General features: G+C 38.2%; 1 pseudogene; it reads left to right on the forward strand.

Annotated features, from left to right (window-relative positions):
* Positions 1-9,841: 9,841 nt before the first annotated feature.
* On the forward strand, positions 9,842-11,592 carry LOC149022555 (pentatricopeptide repeat-containing protein At4g21065-like; annotated as a pseudogene).
* The last annotated feature ends 4,926 nt before the right edge of the window (positions 11,593-16,518 follow it).

Below are 16,518 nucleotides of genomic sequence, written 5' to 3' on the forward strand. Positions count from 1 at the left end.
CGGGTCATTTCACCGGTCTTGAGCGCCCATGAGCCCTTATCTATTATATGCAACCCTACCATCTCATGATAATAGTGGGCCTGCTTGACACACAGGACCCAGCCACTAACATCACGGGTTAACCGGCTTCAATACCCTTGCCGAAAGGGTAGTAATACTCATGAGATCACCTAACCAAACACTTCTAAACATGCCCTAAATATGTAAATCAGTAATCGGGAAAAAGCCAAGGACACCATAGGAATGCGTCCCATACCGCCTCCTCTGGTATCCTATGGCAGAAATGCCAAAAGGACATTCCCCATTCCCAACCACAATATAAGCAATCATATAATATCACTAGGACAATGGGTGAACCCACAACCCTAGTGGAAAATACAAGGTAGAGGAAATATTAGTATTTCTCCTCTCATACAATCACATTCCATTTTATAACAACAATAATAAATTTCAAAGCAAGGAGCAACATCAAAAGTAATAATAAACATAAATTATAGCAATTCATATTTAACAAAAGACATAAAATAACCACAACATAATACTAAAGCAATACAAGATATCAATAATGAAAAGTAACTAACATCATTACACATGTAATATAAAGTTAAGTATATTCATCACCTTTTACTTTGTTCTTCCTCCAAATCCAAGAATCCACTCCCACAAATTAGTGATTAAAGATATATTAACCTATTTATGCAAAAGAAATAATTATCACAAATTAGAGCCCATTTGGGTTTCAAAGGATATCCTAAAATCTTCTCACGAAAACCCAATTTTGAAAAACTAGGTTAAAAAGGGTAGTTCTCAACCTCACTAGTGAATGGTCTTTGATTCGTTACCAATTCGAAGTTTATAATGAAGCAAAACTTTGAGAAAGTCTAATTGGAAACAAAAGGATCCTACGAGTACCTTCAATTTTACCCAATTTGACCAAGATCAAGAACCCCCAAATTTGGCTCTCATAAATCACCCGTGGGTGACCCGGGGAGTCAAATTCTAAAATATTTTGCAAGGGAATAAACCATTACTCCCAAGCTCAAGGGGAACCTTAATACAATAAAAGAGGATCATCCAATATACCAAACATGCATTCCTTTAAGATCTCACAAAAGGAAAGAAGAGAAATTACTCCCACAAACTAGGAAGGGACATTAAAATAAAGATTGAGAAGTAAGCAATCATCCTAACGTGCTTCCGTTTCAAGATTCCCCAAAAGGAAAGGAGAGAAAATACTCACAAAATTGTGAGTAAGAGAAGGATTAAAGAAAACTAACATTTCTTGAAGTTTTCGTTAAGATTCGAATCACAGAATGCCTCCAGAAGAATGGAAATCGCCCCCTCTTTCGTTTCTCCTTTTCTCCAAAGCCTCCGCCTCTTTCTAGCCTCTAAAAATACGTTTACAGATGAGATAAAACATAAATAGGGTTTAAAAATCCGAATTTCCAATTTTGCCCCTAAATAGAAAATAGGGTGGGGGTTGGTTCACCCAAACGGCCCAAACTTCTGGTCCATAGTTGGACCCCCAAGCGAACTCCGATTTTGATGATTTTTGGCTCGTTGGAAAGGTCTTTCGACGATCTTCAATTTGATATATTATTTGCGTCAATCGGATTCTCCATCACTAATCTAAAGATATTCCAAAATTACCCTTTTTACACTATCGAGACTAATCTTCTCTCTTCAACTTGAATGGTCCACGATTGTCGCCGAATCAAGGCCCAGGTTCTCGGTCTTAAAACCATGGGTTAAAGGGGTAGAAATCCGGGGGATTTCATAGTTTTTTTAGGAAACTCTGTGTAAGGTTGTAGGTAGATGTGGTATATTTGAACCATATTTTCTTGTAAAATTATAATTTTTAAATAACTAAGGGATATGGGCAAATGTTTGAATGGGTAGGGGCTTTATAAAAAACTGAAATGTAACCATTATCCCTGTAAATTTGAGTCATGTTTTATTACAAAATTACAATTTAAATAAATGGAATGTGAATGGATAAGGGCTTTATAGGAAACTGAAAATAACCATTGTCCCTATATATTTAAATGATGTTTTCTTACAAAATTACAATTTAAATAACTAATGGAAGGGGGTAAATGTGTGATTGGGTAGGGGTTTTCTGGGAAACTAAAATGTAATTGTCGTTGAGTTTGTCCTTTGTATTAGTAATAATAATAATTTGATATGATATGATATGATATTTTATTATAAAATTATAATATAAATAGACTAAAGTACGTGTAGCTGAACGTAAATGTGAATAGGTTAGCTGAATATCTCTAAATATTCATCGTCAAATTTGTTAAACTACATCTGAATCGTCCAATAAAATTCCTATTTTTTCTCCCATTATTTATGGGTTAATTAAGTTTAACTTAATATCATCCATTGTCCATTTTTGCTGGCGGTAATCTCTATCTTCTTCTTTTGTTCATTCTCTATGGACTTCACTAAAAATCCTTTCACCTGCGTTCATCGAGCTAGAAGTTCTTTACCCATAGAGATAGAAAAACATCATCACTTAGAATTACCCATGGACATAAAAAGACATCATCCGTTAGGATAGTGGGAGACGGGATAGGTTTATGGAATTGAACGAAACATTTGTTTATAATTTTGATGGACAAAAATTGGCTTCCAAGACTAAATGGGTTTACCACATTGGATCACCAGAGAAAGAAAAAAAGAAGAAAGTGGCCTATGTTTGAGTATAGATTAAAAATGGATAGGATAGGATTTGTGTTGGGTTATGAAAAACCCACCGAATAGAACAATCAACAAATAAGAGAAAAGAATAACACAAGAATTTACGTGGAAAACCCTTAAAGGGAAAAAACCACAGGCTAGAGAGAAAACTCCACTATAGATAAAGAAATATACAGAATAGAAGATTTTGCGATGAATTACATATGGAGGGGGGAGGCATCCTTTTATAGCATCTCCCCATCCTACCTATTCCCACATCTACTTGAACTGAGACTAAAACTCTCAACAAACTCCCACTTCTTTATGATGTGGGATAACAACTCCTACTTTTACTAGATGTGGGACTAAGACTATACAACAATCTCCCACTTGGAGATTAGATTGAGAACCAATTAATCTCCATACCATTTTCTATCTTGCCACCACCAGGCTGTCTACGTCTCTGTCAAGCCATACAAGGATCTGTACCAAATGAACTTGTCAGTGTTGATTGCCTTTGTCAATGCATCTGCTAGGTTCTCTTTCGTGTGGATTTTCTGCATATCCACCCTTCCGTCTTCCACCACTTCATGAACAAAATGATATTGTACTTCTATGTGTTTTGTCCTGGAATGAAAAGTTGGATTCCTTGCAATGTGCAAGGCACTCTGACTGTCACAATACAAGAGAATCTTCTCGTGTTTGTGCCCAAGTTCTTCCATGAATCTTCTTATTCAGATTGCTTCTTTACAAGCTTGTGTAGCTGCCATATACTCAGCTTCTGTTGTAGACAGTGCTACAACTGTCTGTAGTTTAGATACACAGCTCATAGCTCCTCCTGCAATTGTAAACACATAGCCAGTAGTGGATCTCCTTTTATTAAGATCACCTGCAAAATCAGAATCAACATATCATCTGACAGTAAATTCAGATCCTCCATAACATAGAGTAGCATCCGAGGTACCTTTAATGTATCTTAGGATCCTCTTCACTATAATCCAATGCTCTTGTCCTGGATTCGCCATATGCCGACTAATTACTCCCACTGCATGTGCAATGTCCGGTCTTGTACATATCATAGCGAACATCAAACTTCCCACTGCTGATGCATACGGTACTCGAGACATCTCCATCCTCTTTGCTTCATTGCTAGGACACATACTTGAGGATAACTTGAAATTAACAGGAAGAGGAGTAGAAATTGGCTTACAGTCTTGCATATTGAAGCGGTGCAAGACTTTCCTTAAGTAACTCTTCTGAGATAGCCAAATCTTCCATTATTTATGTCTTGGTGAATTTGCATCCCTAGAATCTTGTTTGCGGATCCCAGATCCTTCATTTCAATTTCCCTAGCCAACTGAGCCTTTAATTCTACGATCCGATCTTTGTTGGGGCTTGACACCAACATATCATCGATATACAACAATAAAATGATGATATCATCATCACCAAACCTTTTGTAATACGCACAAGGGTCTGAAGCAAGTCTGTTGTATCCAAGGCTCAATATGAATGAATCAAATCTCTTATACCAACTTCTTGGCGCCTATTTTAAGCTGAATAGAGATTTGTTCAACCTGCAAACCATGTTCCCCTTTTCTGGTTCTTGAAAACCTTCTGGTTGGAGCATATAGATTTCTTCTTCAAGATCTCCATGAATAAATGCAGTTTTTATATCTAACTGCTCAAGATGTAGATCAAACGTAGCACAAAGTGCCAGAACTATCCGGACAGTAATAAGTCGAACCACTGGAGAAAAGATTTATGTGAAATCGACACCTTCTTTCTGAGCATATCCTTTGATCACCAATCTTGCACGATACCACTCTACTTGATCATCACTGTTTCGTTTGATCTTGTAAGCCCATTTGTTACCAATGGGCTTCCTTCCGTGTGGTAAAGATACAAGCTCCCACGTCTTATTCTTATGAAGAGCTTCTAGTTCTTCCTGCATTGCTACCATCCAAAGTGACGCTTTTGAGCTATCAATCGCTTCTTTGAATGTTGATGGCTCTCCATCTTCTGTTAGAAGACAATATGCAACATTGCTCTCCATAATATAATCAGACTGTCAGGTTGGTGTATGTCTTTCATGAGTTAACCATCGAACTTCTACAGTTGTAGACTCAACTGGTACTTGTTCCTCGTTTTCTAATTATACTCCAGAAGAATTTTCTGGATTGGACTTCTCTTCCTCCTAAACTGTTGTACTCTCTAGAATTTCTATTGAAGTGCTACTCACATCTTCCTTTTGCAGCTTATCTTCTGCAAAAATAACGTCTCTACTGATGACGACTTTGTGGGTAGTGGGATCCACAGTTGATGCCCCTTGACTTCATCAGCATATCCCAAGAATCTGCATTTTTTGGATTTTGGATCCAATTTCGAAATTTCTTGGGAATGATACATCACGTACACAGGACTCCCAAATGTGTGCAGGAGAATAATCAACTGGCTTGCCAGTCCACATCTCCATCGGTGTCTTCAGATCAATCTATCTTGATGGTGATCAATTAATTACATAGCAGGCAGCGTTTACGGCTTCTGCCCAAAAGGACTTACCCATACTTGCAGTTCTTAGCATGGCTCTCGTTCTTTCGAGTAGAGTTCTATTCATCCGCTCCGCTACTCCATTCTGTTGAGGAGTGTAAGCCACCATGAATTGTCTCTTGATGCCTTCTTGATTACAAAAATCAACGAAGTCATCCCCTGTATATTCTCCACCATTGTCCGTCCTGAGGCACTTGATTTTCTTCTCAGTTTCTCATTCAATTTGCGCTTTAAATGTTTTGAAAACTGAAAACGCGTCTGACTTCTTCTTGATAGGAAACACCCAACATCTTTTGGAATAATCATCAATAAAAGATACAAAGTACCTTGCTCCTCCCAGAGATGTAACAGGTGCTTGCCAAACATCAGAATGAACTAATTCCAGAATACTTTTACTCCTGGAAGCAGATGCATTGAACTTCAATCTATGCTGCTTACTTGTAACACAGTGCTCACAAAAGGGTAATGAAACCTTTGTGAGGCCCGGGAGTAATTTCCGTTCGGCGAGAACCATCAACCCTTACTCTGACATGTGGCCCAATTTTTTATGCCACACTTTCAACATCTCTTCCGCAGTACCGGTTGATGCAACTGATGCTTCTGCCTCCAGACACGTTTCTCCCATTAATTTGTACAAATTTGCAGCGCCCCTTTCAACCTTCATTAAAACTAAAGCTCCTTTGACGATCCTCATCATTCCATTTTGGATGCGGGTCTTGCACCCAATTTCATCTAACTGTCCCAAAGACAATAGATTCTTTTTAAGGCCCTTCACATGCCGCACATTTTGAATAGTGCGTATCATACCATCATATATCTTCAATTTGATAGTGCCAATTCCAACAATCTCCAAGGCATGATCATTTCCCATGTACACAGACCTTGTAGAGATAGGTTCATAAGTGTGAAACCAATCTCTGCGAGAGGTCATGTGCCATGTTGCTCCCGAATCCAAGATCCAAGCATTAGTGAGCTCAAATCTATCCTTGGATACCGTTGTTGCTTCGCTGTAAAGAATATCTCCTTCAGCAACGCACCCTTGAGATGTTTCTGCCTTATCTACACCCTTTTTGAATCGACACTCATTTTTGAAGTGTCCCCTTCTGCCACAATTATAGCACTTGAAATTCTTCTTACCCCTGGATTTTGACCTCCTTTGATTGTGACTTCCACTAGAATCACGTTCCGTTGACCTTCCTCGAGTCATAGACAGAGCTTCTGCTTGTTGTGAGCTTGCCTGTCTATCTTCCCTGCCTTTCGTCTACTTTCTTCTTCAAGAATTGTAGCAGTGACATCATCAAATACCAGATAATCAAAGAGGATATTACTGGTTAAATTGATAATGACTGGGTCATATGAATCTGGAAGACTTTGGAGTAGAATTTCAGCACGTTCCTGTGGTGAAACATTATGTCCCAATGTTGAAAGTTGAGAACATAACGAAATCAGAGTATGTAAGTGCTCTGTAACTGATGTAAATTCTGACATCAGTAAGGTATACAACTTTCTCTTCAAGAAGATTTTGTTGTGAAGTGATTTGGCTTCATACAATTTGATGAGATAATCCCAAACCTCCTTAGCAGTTTTCTTCTTTTCTACACCTGCTAAAATATCATCAGATAATGCCAAATGCAAATTGGAAAGGGCCATTGCATCTATTCTGTTCCACTTTTCGTTATCTGTGATCTTCCACTGGCCGAACACTGATGGCTTCCAGGCAGTTATCTTTTATCAATAATGCCTTCATCTTCATTTTCCATAATGAGAATTTCGTGCCGTTAAACTTGTTGATATCGATCTTTGCTGCCATTGCTTCTATCACGAACTGTTTTTGACTACAGAATAACTCCCACTATTTCACGTGAAAAGTATCTCCTCAGGTTACCTCCAACTGGTATATTGTTGAACCAAAGTACATTAGAAAAATTTCCAGGAATGGAGGGACACAACCGGTCTGCTTAAATACCAGACTCCTTAGACAATTTTCCTAGACATGCACTTAATCACCCAATATACCTTTCCAGGATACCCAAAAAAAAACAAACACGTGAATAATGACTTCAAAAAATTTCTGCAGCACCTGCGTAGGATGAAAACAAAACCTTACTCGATAACACTGTTGGGTTATGAAAAACCCACCAAATAGAACAATCAGCAAATAAGAGAAAAGAAGAACACAAGAATTTACATGGAAAACCCTTAAAGGGAAAAAACTACGGGCAAGAGAGAAAACTCCACTATAGATAAAGAAATATATAGAAGGGAAGATTTTGGGATGAATTACATATGGAGGGGGAGGCATCCTTTTATAGCCCCTCCCCATCCTACCTTTTCCCACATCTACTTGAACTGAGACTAAAACTCTCAACAAACTCCCACTTCTTTATGATGTGGGATAACAACTCCTACTTCTACTAAATGTGGGACTAAGACTATACAACAATTTGAGTTGTTGGTGTTTTCTTCACCAAAATCTTTCGGCCGTGATGTTCTAATAAAGGGATCAACTAGGTAAAGCCCTTGGCAGCTACAACTGCCATTATTCTTTGATTATCCAAGTTTGGGAGTCAATTTGGGTCATTATGTCATGGACATTTTGAGAAAAAAAAATTGTTGAGAGTTAAACACCAGGGGATTTTGAGAGAATTTCTTCTTCGCTTGTTGAGAGTTAAAGAGTGGAGTTTTAAGAGACTTGCTTCACTTGTTAAGAGTTCAACAATGAAGGTTTAAGACAATTTCTTCGTTAAGAGTTAAACGGTGGAGGTTTTGAGAGAATTTTTTCTTCCCTTCGGAGTTAAACAATGGAGGTTTTGCTAATTTCTTAAAAAATGACTCTCTTTGCCTAAGATTCTCAACCTTTCTTTGTTAAATTATCTCTCTGTTGTCATGCATCCTATTCTTTTGAAGAGAATTCTTTCGTTCTCTTCCTCTCTTTTTTTGGTTTCTGGTTTTTTTGGTTTTTTTTGAAAAAAATTTCAGTGAAGCCTGTTGTGACTAAAATATCCACTTTTGGTTTATACCGATCTAACCAGGTTCAACCGGATTCAGTTGATGAGATGAATGAATTTAAGGGTCCGTCCAAAGGTTAAACAAAGGCTTAATCATAGCCATCCGATCTATACTTTCCATCCGACGATCATCAGTGATAAGAGACAAATGTATTAAAGCCTATAAATAAAGCCAAGATTCTGATGAAAGGTAAGCTCATTCGAATATTCACACACTTCTCGCTTATTTTCCATTAAAGCTCTCTGAGAGCTCACTTCTGATCGACTACTGACTAGATCGTCGGAGACGGGCCGATTAAGACGATCGGCTTCGTTTCTCACTGGTGTTCTATTTTTCAGGAGCGAGAGGTTGATTGACTGAAGAGCGAGTCAGATCGATCCAAATCTAAATGGATTGGTGCAAGGATTATGGTTCAAAGCCTCCGGCAATTTTAGCACCAACATTTGGCGCCGTCTATGGGAAACCTTAGCAATAAGCTATTATGGCTCAACTACCGGAAGAGCATGATCGTTCTTCTGCTCTTTTCTGTTCAGAGATCTTTGGCTCAGCGATCAAGTTTTTCTTCTAAGATCTGTCTTGAAAAGGCATCCGAGATCTTACGCTCTTTTTCCGATGAAGTTTCATGTACTTCAAGCGAGATTTGAGTCGGTTATGTGAATTTGGAGAAGAAAGCGAGATCTTCTTCACAACTCTTATATCTTGGTTTTCATAAAGTGACAATAATGGTGGAGCAAGAAGCATCTTTCTATATCTTGTTTCTTGATCTCTGGTTCTAGCTTCGATCTATCTCTAGATCTTTGGTCGGCATCTCAAAAGATCCCTGTTATTCTGATTGGTGTCTCGATCGGCAATTTTTCTTTTTGTCCTGGGACTAGCGTTTCTTTTGGATTTGGTTCTTTACCTTCAATCTATTGGATCTACTGATTTGGTTCTTCAGAACCGCACCTCTTTCGCTTAATGAGGCTGAGTTTAAGGGATGCCATAAAATGCCCAGATTTCACACTTTCACTTCTTCTCTCGACACGGTGAATATTTTAAGCGAGACAGAGCACCTGCTGGAACTGATTATGGTTCCACAGAAGAACCAGCAAAACGAAGTCTCTTCTTCAGTAGCTACTGCTTCAAGATCCCTGCAGCCAACGATGATACTCTGGCCATCATCAATCTTGCTGATAAGTTTTCCATTCACTTGGATCTAAGTATCTCTATTTTCAGATCTGAGATCTCAATCCACTGTTTTTCCGATCTAAACATCTCCGTTTTCTTAGATCTCTGTTGTTCTCTCAGATCTAAAGTATCTCTATTTTCTAAGATCTCCATCGCTCCTTTCTGCAAATTCGTTTTTGTTGATCTCCAAATCTTTGTTTCGGTATTGCTTCCACTCCAAGGATTAAGATGGTTTTGAGTTGTCTCGTTCACATTCGATTGAGAATTCCATTATTTCAGCCAAGTCTGAATCTGGCTTTGGTTTTCTTATCAATTGAATGAGAGATGAAACATTTTGAAAAGGTTCGAAAGAGTCTTGGAAGTAACGAGAACGGGAAATTGTTGATCTAGCTAAGCGATTACATCGAATTTTTGTTGAATTTGATTGTTTATGGAGTTGATTACAACTTCAGGACGCAGATCTGGAGATTCCGGAGACGATAAGCAATTCGTTGCAGAAATTCAGGGACTAATGATGGAGAAAGCTTTTCAAGACTCAGCAACAATGGTGCCTGTAACCGAGAACTCATTTACTGCTCTCCTTGGTCTCCCAGCTAACCAAGCGATTGAGCTCCTTCACAAACCTGTGAAATCTGAAGATATTCTCGTAGCAGATCAAGGATCATTTGGCCACTCATTTAACTGTTCTTCTATATTTCCTACAAAGCCAAAGCCCACGAGACTTCTTCAACGCAGGGTTCCTCTTGAGCTTGTCGATCGACTTCAGCTAGGGTTAGTTGCTTCTCTGAAGAAGAACAAATCTCAGTTGGATAACCTTATATATGCAATCTTACCGACAGACGAAGATCTTCTGGATCAACCTGAGTCTGGGGAATCTACTGGAGTTTCAAGAGGCCCAGTCTTAAAAGATCTGTTTCATGAAATTCTCTTGCGGTTACAATGGTTTCCCCAGATCACTTCACCTTTCCGTTTGTTCTCAAGGCTTGTGCTCTCCTACAGAGAGGTCAAGAACTTCATGCTCTTATTTTAAAGCTGGGTCTTTATTCAAATATTTTCGTGACTAACACTTTGATTCATATGTTCGGTTGTTGTGGGTTGGTCGATGATGCTTTGAAGGTGTTTGATGAGATTCCCAAAAGAGACTTGGTTTCTTGGTCTTCGTTGATCGCTTGTTTTGCGACCAATGGTTTTGGACTCGAGGCTTTAGCTGTTTTTCAAGAAATGCAGGTTACCACAAGCATAACACCTGATGAGGTTACGATGGTTACTCTGATATCCACTGTCTTCAGTTTAGGATTATTGGAATTGGGTAGATGGCTTTATGTTTTTATCTCTACAGAAATGGGTTTGATCTTTCTGTTCCGTTGGGTACCTCTTTGATAGACATGTTCTTAAGATGTGGATCCATTGAGGAGGCACGGTCAGTGTTTGATAAAATGCCGAGAAGAAATGTTTACACATGGATTGCGTTGATTAATGGGCTTGCTGTTCATGGGCAGAGTAGAGAAGTAGTGAGAATGTTCTATGAAATGAAGAGGTCAGGGTTACAACCAGATTGTGTCACATTTATTGGAGTTCTATTGGTTTGTAGTCATGGAGGACTCTGCTTGGAGCTTGTGCTTATCATGGTAATCTGGAGTTAGCGAAGCGGGTAAAGGATCAGATCTCTGTGCTTGATCCTGATCATGATGGTGACTATGTGCTTCTATCAAATGTCTATGGTGGTTTTGGTCAATGGGCAGAAAAGGCAGGGGTAAGGAACTTAATGAAAGTGCAAATGATTGAAAAGGAAGCTGGCTGTAGTTTGATTGAGGTTGATCAGATGATTCATGAGTTTGTTGCAGGGGATGATTTGCACTCCCAATCTACAGAGATAAGAGAATTCTTATGTTCAATCATAGAAAAGCTGAGGTCATGGGTTATGTTCCTGACACATCTAATGTTTTATTTAACATTGAAGAAGAAGAGAAAGAACACAATCTTAATTTTCATAGTGAAAAACTAGCTGTAGCTTTCAGGCTCCTTAATGCTAGTGGTAAGACAATAAAGGTCATGAAGAATCTTAGGATTTGTCAAGATTGTCATTCTTTCATGAAGCTTGTCTCAAATGTTTACGATAGAGATATAATCATCAGGGACCAAAACTGCTTCCACCATTTCAGCAAGGGAATTTGCTCTTAACATTTCTAGAGGCATCATCATCTTGCATTAGCCCATGAGCATTCTTTCCTCGCTTATTCATACTTATATAGAGGATGGGTAACATGCATTATTCCTTTGTTACATCAATATCTTTCCAAATTGCTGCAGCAACAATTGAAGCAACTTTAGTTAAACATCAGTCTGAGCTCGGAATGTATGTTGGATACATGAAGTCTGGTTTTGTTCTTGTTCTATTCTAAGATGTCCTATCTTGCTGTCTTGAAAAGTGGTCTGATGACCAGTTTTGTAGCTACTTTACCAAGCTGCTTTATTCCTCTCGCCTTGTCTGGTCGAGTTCAGCTGCCATGGATAACTCCAATCTTATCAGGCATAGCAGGTTAATTTTTCATATCTTTGAAATTGGAAACGAAAGCATAACAGCCACAGATGATGGTAGCTTGAACAACAAGCCAGCAATCGATGCTACATCCCCAATATTCTTATTTTCCGAAAGCTCTTCTATTCAAGTATCAACTCCTCAAAGAAGCATTTCAAAGATTCTTGAAGAATTCGAGTACAGAAAGAGATCATGGAGCAATGAATCTACTGCAATAAAAAGATAAGTATATTAGAGTCTCCTGGTCATCATCTCTTTTTCTAACGATATTTGATTTACAAATTCGTAGCCATCATTTCTTTTTCTAACAATATTTGAAATCTTTGATTTACAAAGATTCATTCTACATTTGATAAAGAGTGTTTGTCATATATAACCTAGAGATGAATTTGGAATATCAAGAGGAATATATCAAAAATTCCAGATGAGTGCAGCTCTTTACTTGCAGATGGTTACTTACTTCAGCTTCCTTGAAAAAAGAAAAAAAGAAGAGAAAGAATAGACACTGGTGAAATATGCATTCTGTTAGTACTGTATATAGTTAACTTATGACGGGAGTTTGAGTAAATAGATTATAAGTTTAGAGGAGTCATAGAAGTTTTTATTTTGTTTTATATGTTTTTGTTAATTGCATATAGATATCAGTACCCTAAACAAACATTTGTGAAGTGTCTTATTTGTTTTTATTATTAATCATAAAAGAATGTCTAGTTATCCTTCTGACTGCATATAGGAAGGATGAGATATCGTCTTATCTTTAATGAGGTAGGAATCCATATATTCTATACTGAACTGATATGAAATGCTTAGTTCCTAACCATTCATTAATCAGGCTTTTTATTAAGTTTCTAACCGTGGGCTTCCCTATAGTGTTATGATATATTATTCTCCTTTTATGATTGTCAGGTATAGAATTGAAGCTTTAAGTTTGCAGGTGGAAACAGAAAAAAGAGGAAATACATCTTGGGAGTTCATCAGTCCAAAACTACATAAATTAAAATTTCTTGAGGAGTTGCAATTATTGCAAACTTCATATTATCATTTTATTATTTGATCTTGCACTTTTTGGCAAACTTTGATCTTTCACTCGGCTCAATTTTAACAGGCTGAACATTAAATCATTGATCACTGTGCAACTTTCTTTAAAGGCTTCTCTCAGCCACATAAAAGGTTTATCTCGGCTATGAAGGCTTTTGACCAGCAATTTTCTATATAGCGGAGGACCACCAAAGATTTGCATAGAAGTTGTTTAAGGCAACCAGGAAATATAATCCATCTCAAAAGATATTATCAATAGCAAGAGCAGAGATTCCTTTTATTCTTGAAGATTTTTTTTCCTTTCATTCTTGAAGACTTATATTATTCTTGAAGACTTATATTATTCTTGAAGACTTATATTATTCTTGAAGATTTATATCATTCTTGAAGACTTATATTATTCTCTAAAGACTTATATTATTCTTGAAGACTTATATTATTCTTGAAGACTTATATCATTCTTGAAGACTTATATCATTCTTGAAGACTTATTTCTATCAATAGAAAGGAAACAGGAATTTCTGGTATTCTTGAAGAAATCATCTTATTAATCGTTGTCATCAAAGGATTCTTCTTCATTTAGTTCAAAAGATATTTTTGGCGAACCAATCTTCTGATGCCTTTCAACGCTGATCCAGGGTCATTCCTTCCGAGGGTGATCCCGACTTTCCGAAGTCAAGCTTAAGTAGCCAGCCTTATGAGGCCTGATCATGCCTTTCAACGCTGATCCAGGGTCATTCCTTCCGAGGGTGATCCCGACTTTCCGAAGTCAGGCTCAAGTAGCCAGCCTTCCGAGGCCTGATTATGCTAGCTGATCCGGATCATTCCTTTCGAGGATGGTCCCGACTTTTCGTAAGTCAGGCTCAAGTAGCCAGCCTTCCAAGGCCTGGTCATGCTTTCCGAAGCTGATCACGGATCATTCCTTCCGAGGGTGGTCCCGACTTTTCGTAAGTCAGGCTCAAGTAGCCAGCCTTCCAAGGCCTGGTCATGCTTTCCGAAGCTGATCACGGATCATTCCTTCCGAGGGTGGTCCCGACTTTTCGTAAGTCAGGCTCAAGTAGCCAGCCTTCTGAGGCCTGGTCATGCTTTCCGAAGCTGATCACGGATCATTCCTTCCGAGGGTGGTCCCGACTTTACGTAAGTCAGGCTCAGGTAGCCAGGTCATGCTAAGCTAATCATGGATCATTCCTTCCGAGGATGATCCCGACTTTCCGAAGTCAGGCTCCAGTAGCCATTTCTCTAAATCAGCCTTTTGATTGAGAGCGAAGGAGCTGATCAAGAAAATTTCTCACAAAGCAGATTATGTTGAAGATTCTAATCAAAGTTACTAAGACTCTCTTCAACTATTGTCTAAGGACAAAAAGTTTCTAATCAACTATTAAGGCTCTCATCATCCGTTTTCTCTGAAAGTTTCTGATCAGCTATTAAGGCTCTCATGAGCCGTTTTCTCTGAAAGTTTCTGATAAGCTATTAAGGCTCTCATTAGCCGTTTTCTCTAAAAGTTTCTAATCAGCTATTGAGGCTCTCATCAGCCGTTTTCTCTGAAGGCATCTGATCAGTTATTAAGGCTTTCGTCAGCTGTTTCTGATCAGCTATTAAGGCTCTCATTAGCCGTTTTCTCTAAAAGTTTCTGATCAGCTATTGAGGCTCTCATCAACCGTTTTCTCTGAAGGCATCTGATAAGTCATTAAGGCTTTCGTCGGCTATTTTCTCAAAAAGCTTCATCAGCCGCTCTTTCCTAAGAATACTTCATCAGCAACTGATCAAAGATACAGCAAGTGATCAGAAATACAACAAGTGGTCAAAAGTATAGTATGTGGTCAGAAGTCTCTGAAATCAACCAAACTCTAAACTCACTCTGATTGAACTCCATTAGAACACTTTGGAAGCTCCAGTGAGCTCTGAAGCATCATCTTGGCAGTACTGACTAGATCGTCGGAGAAGAGACGCTGATCAAGACGATCGGCTCCGTTTCTTACCAGTGTTCTATCTCTTTTAGGAGTGAAAGGTTGATTGATCGAGGAGCGAACCAGATCGAGTTAGATCTGAGGAGTTCGGTGCGAAAGCAACGGTTCAAGGCGATATCAAGATTGGATGAAAAGGCAATTTTCTACACATGTTAAGTGTCAAAGGATCTAAATTTAGCCACATAGTTGGTGAAAATTTTAAAGATAAGCTCAAATACTGAAGAATTCTCACAGCCAATACAAGATGCAAAATATTCTAAAGTCATTTGGGAGAGAGATTCAAACCTCCTGACAAGAGTCTCATATAAGTTCAACCTGATCAGCAGGCTTGGGGGCTTGTGTTGTGACTAAAATATCCACTTTTGGTTTATACCGGTCTAACCAGGTTCAACCGGATTCAGTTGATGAGATGAATGAATTTAAGGGCCCGTCCAAAGGTTAAACAAAGGCTTAATCATAGCCATCCGATCTATACTTTCCATCCGATGGTCATCAGTGATAAGAGACAAACGTATTAAAGCCTATAAATAAAGCCAAGATTCCGATGAAAGGTAAGCTCATTCGAATATTCACACACTTCTCGCTTATTTTCCATTAAAGCTCTCTGAGAGCTCACTTCTGATCGACTACTGACTAGATCGTCGGAGACGGGCCGATCAAGACGATCGGCTTCATTTCTCACTGGTGTTCTATTTTTCAAGAGCGAGAGGTTGATTGACTGAAGAGCGAGTCAGATCGATCCAGATCTGAATGGATTGGTGCAAGGATTATGGTTCAAAGCCTCCGGCAATTTTAGCACCAACAAAGCCCATAGAGAAGAAAGAGAGGAAGAAATAGAGAAGAAGAAGGAGACGTGGCTCTAACCGCCAACCCATGAATGGAACATTGTTTTCTTCTTTTCTTTTTGAAAATTTAATTGGTGATAGAATATTGGGATAATTACTGTTGCCTCCCTGTAGTTTGATTTTGTTTCTAATAAAACCATGTTCTTTACGAAATTACTGTTGCCCCCTTCCTTATAACGGTATTAAGTAGCCGTTAAGTTTGAATATGTAAGGTCTAATTTTCCCTTCATTAAAATTAAGAAATCAAAAGACGATGCTACCCCATTTATAAAAACCAGATTAAATGTCAATTTTATCCTAGACTTCAATTATTTTGAATTAATGAAACGGGCAAAATCCAAATCCGATTTGGTTTCCCACCTTCACTAAACTTCATTTATTTTGAATTAAAGAAACGGGCAAAATCCAAATCCGATTTGGTTTCCCGCCTTCACTAAACTTCATTTATTTTGAATTAAAGAAACGGGCAAAATCCAAATCCGATTTGGTTTCCCACCTTCACTAAACTTCATTTATTTTGAAAATATTTTAGGTGATACTTAGTTTTCAATTTGAGTTGAATTCGATTTTCCTTCTTCTTCGATTTCTATTTGAGTTTTATTCAATCATTCTTTATTTATTTGGTGGTTTTTTTTTTTGAGAATAAAACGGATTATAACAGTTAATTAATGGTACTATTGTAATTTGACAAAAGGATAAATAAGTAAAGAGATAAGTA

Source organism: Hakea prostrata, chromosome 3, assembly GCF_041222555.1.
Source record: "Hakea prostrata isolate BN-2017 chromosome 3, UWA_Hpros_2, whole genome shotgun sequence".
Lineage (NCBI taxonomy): Eukaryota > Viridiplantae > Streptophyta > Magnoliopsida > Proteales > Proteaceae > Hakea > Hakea prostrata.